This window comes from Chionomys nivalis, chromosome 1 (assembly GCF_950005125.1).
Source record: "Chionomys nivalis chromosome 1, mChiNiv1.1, whole genome shotgun sequence".
Lineage (NCBI taxonomy): Eukaryota > Metazoa > Chordata > Mammalia > Rodentia > Cricetidae > Chionomys > Chionomys nivalis.
In genome coordinates this window covers 198,641,060-198,647,161 of record NC_080086.1, presented here as the reverse complement: position 1 = coordinate 198,647,161, position 6,102 = coordinate 198,641,060, and the positions used below count along the sequence as shown (strand labels likewise).

General features: G+C 38.9%; 1 pseudogene; it reads right to left on the bottom strand.

Annotated features, from left to right (window-relative positions):
• Positions 1-2,339: 2,339 nt before the first annotated feature.
• Positions 2,340-2,764, bottom strand: LOC130885594 (60S ribosomal protein L23-like; annotated as a pseudogene).
• Positions 2,765-6,102: the final 3,338 nt, after the last annotated feature.

The window sequence follows — 6,102 nt, the reverse complement described above, 5'->3', positions numbered from 1 at the left end:
TTTGTTGGAGATGCTTCCCATCTTCCACTGTATAATTTTAGCTTCTTTGTCAAAAATCAGGTGTTCATAGATTTGTGGATTAATATCTGGGTCTTCAATTTGATTCCATTTGTCAATGTCTTTTTAAAAAAATATTTATTTATTTATTATGTATACAATATTCTCTCTGTGCACCAGAGAGGCCAGAAGAGGGCACCAGACCCCATTTACAGATGGTTGTGAGTCACCATGTGGTTGACTGGAAATTGAACTCAGGACCTTTGGAAGAGCAGGCAATGCTCTTAACCTCTGAGCCATCTCTCCAGCCCTCAACGTCTGTTTTTATGCCAAATACCAAGCTGTTTTCATTACTGTGGCTCTGTAATAGAGCTTGATATCAGGGATGGTAATGCCTCCGGAAGTTCCTTTATTGTATAGGATTGTTTTGGCTATCCTGGATTTTTTGTTTTTCCATACAAAGTTGATTATTGTTCTCTCAAGGTCTGTGAAGAATTTTCTTGAAATTATGATGGGGATTGCATTGAATCTATAGATTACCATTGGTAGAACAGCCATTTTTACTATGTTGATCCTACCAATCCAAGAGCATGGGAGATCCTTTCATTTTCTGATATCCTCTTGAATTTCTTTCCTCAAAGTTCTTGTCAAATAGATCTTTCACTTCCTTGGTTAGTGTTACCCCAAGATACTTTATGCTATTTGTGGCTATTGTGAAAGGTGATATTTCTCTGATTTCCTTCTCTGCTTCCTTATCATTTGTGTATAGAGAAGGGCTACTGATTTTTTTTTGAGTTGATCTTGTATTCTGCCATATCACTGAAGGTATTTATCAGCTGTAGGAGTTCTCTGTTAGAGTTTTGGGGGTTACTTATGTATACTATCTTCTCATCTGCAAATAATGAAAGCTTGACTTCTTGCTTTCTGATTCGAATCCCTGTGATCTCCTTATGTTGTTTTATTGCTATTGCTAGAACTTAAAGCACTATATTGAAGAGATATGGAGAGTGGACAGCCTTATCTTATTCCTGATTTTATTGGAATTGCTTTGAGTTTCTTTCCATTTAATTTGACATTGGCTGTCAGCTTGCTGTATATTGCTTTTATTATATTTAGATATGATCCTTGTATCCCTATTCTCTCCAAGACCTTTATCATAAAGGGGTGTTGAATTTTGTCAAATGCTTTTTCAGCATCTATTTTTCTTTCAACTTATTTACATATGATGGATTACATTGATAGATTTTTATATGTTGAACCAGCCCTGCCTCTCTGGGCCTAAACCTACTTGATTATAATGGACTTTTTTTTTTAATGTGTTCTTGGATTTAGATTGCCCATATTTCTTTCTTTTTTTTTTTATTTTTCAAGATAGGGTTTCTCCGTAGCTTTTGGTTCCTGTCCTGGAACTAGCTCTTGTAGACCAGGCTGGCCTTGAACTCACAGAGATCTGCCCACCTCTGCCTCCCGAGTGCTGAGATTAAAGGCGTGCACCACCAGTGCCCGGCTCTAGATTGCCCATATTTCATTGAGAATTTTTGCATCAATGTTTATGAGTGAGATTGGTCTGTAATTCTCTTTCTTGGCTGAGTCTTTGTGTGGTTTTGGTATCAGGGTAACCGTAGCTTTATAAAAAGAGTTTGGCAATGACTCTTCTGTTTCTATTATGTGGAACACATTAAGGAGTATAGGTATCAGCTCTTTTTGAAAGTTCTGGTAGAATTCTGCACTAAAATCATCTGGTCCTGGACTTTTCTTGGTCGGAATGTTTTTGACGGCAGCTTCTATTCCCTCACGATTTATAGGTCTATTTAAATTATTCACCTGGTCTTGATTTAATTTTGGTATATAATACTTATCTTAAAAATGTCCATTTCTTTTACATTTTCCAATTTTGTGGCATACAGGCTTTTGTAGTAAGATCTAATGATTCTCTTAATTTCCTCAGTGTCTGTTTTTATGTCCCCCTTTTCATTTCTGATCTTGTTGATTTGAGTGTTCTCTCTCTGCCTTTTGATTAGTTTGGATAGAGGTTGTCAATCTTGTTGATTTTCTCAAAGAACCAGATTTTTGCTTCATTGATTCTTTGGATTGTTTTCTGTGTTTCAATTTTGTTGATTTCAGCTCTCATTTTGATTATTTCCAGACTTCTACTCCTCCTGGGTGAGTCTGCTTCTTTTTTTCTAGAGCTTTCAGGTGTGCTGTTAAGTCACTAATGTGAGCTTTCTCTGTTTTCTTTATGTGAGCACTTAGTGCTATGAACTTTACTTTTATTTTTAAATTTTTTTTGAAGGTGTCAAGAAAGCCTTTTAATGAATCTATTTTACAAATGCGCCGGAGAGTCACGCAATGCTGCCTGTATTCGATGCAATCCTGGGCCACAAGTCTGCACACTCCTTTGCAACTGGACCCATGATAGCAGAACCTTTAATCTCACCTTTATTATTTACTATGACCCCAGCGTTGTCTTCAAAATAGAGAAACACCCCATCTTTTCTTCGATTCGATATGACTTTCGTTGTCGAATTACAACAAAATGGACCTTTTTTCTTAGCTCCGGCTTGCCTTTCTTAACCGTAGCCATCACCATGTCGCCCACACCGGCAGCAGGAAGTCTGTTCAATCGTCCCTTGGTTCCCTTCACAGAGATGATATACAAATTTTTGGCTCCTGTATTGTCAGCACAGTTGATTACAGCTCCTACCGAAAGACCCAGGGATATCCGGAATTTCACTTCGGAGGACCCACCATGTCCTCACTTTGACATTTTGAATGCCCAGAAAGAGCCAAAAAAAAAAAAAGCTGAACTTTACTTTTAGTACTTCTTTTAGAGTGTCCCATAGCTTTGGGTCTGTTGTGTCTTCATTTTCGTTGAATTCAAGGAAGACTTTAATTTCTTTCTTTATTTCTTCCCTGACCCAGGGGTGGTTCACTAGTTGACTGTTCAGTTTCCATGAGTTTGTAGACTTTCTGGGGGTGGAATTGTTGTTAAATTCTAGCTTTACTCCATGATGATCCAATAAGACACATTTGGTTACTCCAATTTTTTTTTTGTACCTGTGGATGTTTGCTTTCTTACCAAGTATGTGATCATTTTTCGAGAATGTTCCATCAGATGCTGAGAAGAAGGTATATTCTTTCCTGTTTGGGTGGAATGTTCTATAGATGTCTGTTAAGTCCATTTGATTCATTACATCTGTTAGTTCTCTTATTTCTCTGTCAAGTTTCTGTCTGGTTGTCCTGTCCATTGGAGAGAGAGGAGTGTTGAAATCTCCTACTATTAGTGGTGGGGTTTGATTTGTGCTTTGAATTCTAGCAATGTTTCTTTTCCATATGTGGGTGCTTTTATAATAGAGGGCATAGATACCCAGGATTGAGACTTCATTTTGATGAATTGTTCCTGTTTTGAGTATAAAGTGTCCTTCTTCATCTCTTCTGATTGATTTTAGTTTGAAATCAATTTTGTTAGATATTAGGATAGCCACACCCACTTATTTCTTAGGTCTGTCTGCTTGGAAAACCTTTTTCCAACCCTTTACTCTGAGGTAGTGTCTGTCTTTGAGGTTGAGGTGTGTTTCTTGTAAACAGCAGAATGTTGGATCCTGTTTTCGTATCCATTCTCTTAACCTGTGCCTTTTTATAGGTGAATTGAGTCCATTAATATTAAGCAATATTAATGACCAGTGATTGTTAATTCTGGTAGTGTTTGTGTGTTTCCCTTCTTTGAGTTGTGTTAGTGGAGGGTTGTCTGATGTCTGTGCTATTGTGGGTGTTGTTGGCTTCCTTGGTTAAGGTTTTCCTTCTAGTACTCTCTGTAATGCTGGGTTTGTGGCTACATATTGCTTAAATCTGTTTTCGTCATGGAATATCTTGTTTTCTCCATCAATGGTGAAAGAAAGCTTTGCTGGATAGAGTAGTCTGGGCTTGCATCCATGGTCTCTTAGTATCTGCAGCACATCTATCCAAGACATTCTGGCTTTCATGGTTTCCATTGAGAAGTCAGGTGTAATTCTGATAGGTTTCCCTTTATATGTTACTTGACCTTTTTCCTTTGCAGCTCTTAATATTCTTTCTTTATTCTGTATGTTTAGTGTTTTGATTATTATATGGTGAGGGGACATTTTTTGATACAGTCTATTTGGTGTTCTGTAAGCTTCTTGTACCTTCATAAGACTATCCTTCTTTAGGTTGGGAAAGTTTTCTCCTATGATTTTGTTGAATATATTTTCTGTGCCTTTGAGTTGGAATTCTCCTTCTACCCCTATTATTCTTAGGTTTGATCTTTTCATGGTGTCCCAGATTTCCTGGATGTTTTTTTTAAGAATTTGTTGGATTTACTGTTTTCTTTGATCAATGAGTCTACTTCCTCTATTGCATCCTCAGTGCCTGAGATTCTTTCTTCTAGCTCTTGTATTTTGTTGGTTATACTTGTTTCTACAGCTCCTGTTCATTTACCGAGATTTTCCATATCCAACCATCCCTCAATTTGTGTTTTCTTCATTTTACCTTCATTTTTGTTTTCAAGTCTTGAACTGTTTCTTTTACCTGTTTGATTGCTTTTTCCTGGTTTTCTTGGGTATCTTTGAGGGATTTATTCATTTCTTCTAACTTTTTGTTTGTCTTCTCTTCTATTTCTTTCAGGGAATTTTTCACTTCCTGTTTAAGGGTCTCTATCATTTTCATAAGGTTACATTTAAAGTCGAATTTTTCTACTTCTTCTGTTTTAGGATATTCAAGTCTTTTGTTGCATGTTCATTGGATTCTAGTGTTATCATGTTGCTTTTTAGGATGTTGGAAAAATTCTTGCATTGGTGCCTACCCATCTTTTCCTTCTAATGAGGTCATCAGAGTCTTGGTATCTTGATCTAATCTTTTCTGTGGCTGAGTGTATACTTGAGAGTTTTTCTTGTTCTGTCTAGGTCTGCTCAGCACAGGAGCAGGGCCTCTTGCTGGGTTCCAAGGACTTCACAGATGCAAAGGCGGCCTTGAGAGGCAGAGTGGGGTGGTACAAAGAAGCCCAGCAGCAGGGACACTCCCACTGGCTCTCCAACCTCTCAGCCACAAGCAGGCTGAGTTGGGGGATCCAAGGACCTCGCAGATAAAAAGAAGTGCTTGGGTGCAGACTGGAATGTGGTAAAGAAAGCCAGCAGCTGGGAAACACCCCACTGGATGGCCAGAAAAGCTTAGGGAAATGGATGGGGCCTGTACTCAGTTCCCCGGAACCATCAGGCCATGCAGCCACTCACTCACCTGTGTGGATCTGCTCTGCACAGGAGCAGGGCCTCTTGCAGGGCTCTAGAACCACTCTTATGGAAGTCTACTATTAAGCTTTTCCCAGACCCGTACTCCCTAGAACCTTATCCTGAGCATTGCTTCACAGTAAATAGCACTCACGCTTATGGAAGAAGTACTCTGAAAAAGACATCTGCTTTGCAAAGGAGTTTCAGTGGAATCATACTTTAAGTTTTGTTGTGATAATTATCACAAGGAAACTTTTTTCCAAAGTTGTACTGTGTTGAAATATGTCAGAAATAGATTGCTCAGAGCCAGACTCTTGGAGTTTGAAAGGACATTGGGTAACTAAGGCATGTTGAGTACAATTTCTTCTGCCCTCACATGGACCATTTTTCTGCAGGCCATAGATAGCATTTGCAGGGATCTCCCACATCTGTATCATGCTCCCTTTCTGAAAGGCTTAGGGATTAATGTGGAAGGGGGAAAGAGTGCAAGAACTAGAGGTGGTAGATAGCTACAAGGAAGCAGGGCCTTTTGGACACAGGATGGCTGCTGCACAGTGCTCATAACAGAGTTCACACGAGCTGTGCAAGCCTCAGCTGGACCACGTATTTTCCTGATTTTTTAATGGATATTTATTGAACTCTACATTTTTCTCTGCTCCCCTCTCTGCTTCTCCCCTCCCCTACAACCCTCTCCCATGGTCCCCATGCTCCCACTTTACTCAGCAGATCTTGTCTTTTTCTACTTCCTGTAAATTAGATCTATGTAAGTCTCTCTTAGGGTCCTCATTGTTGTCTAAATTCCCTGGGTTTGTGGTTTGTAGGCTGGTTTTCTTTGCTTTATGTTTAAAAACCACCTATGAGTGAG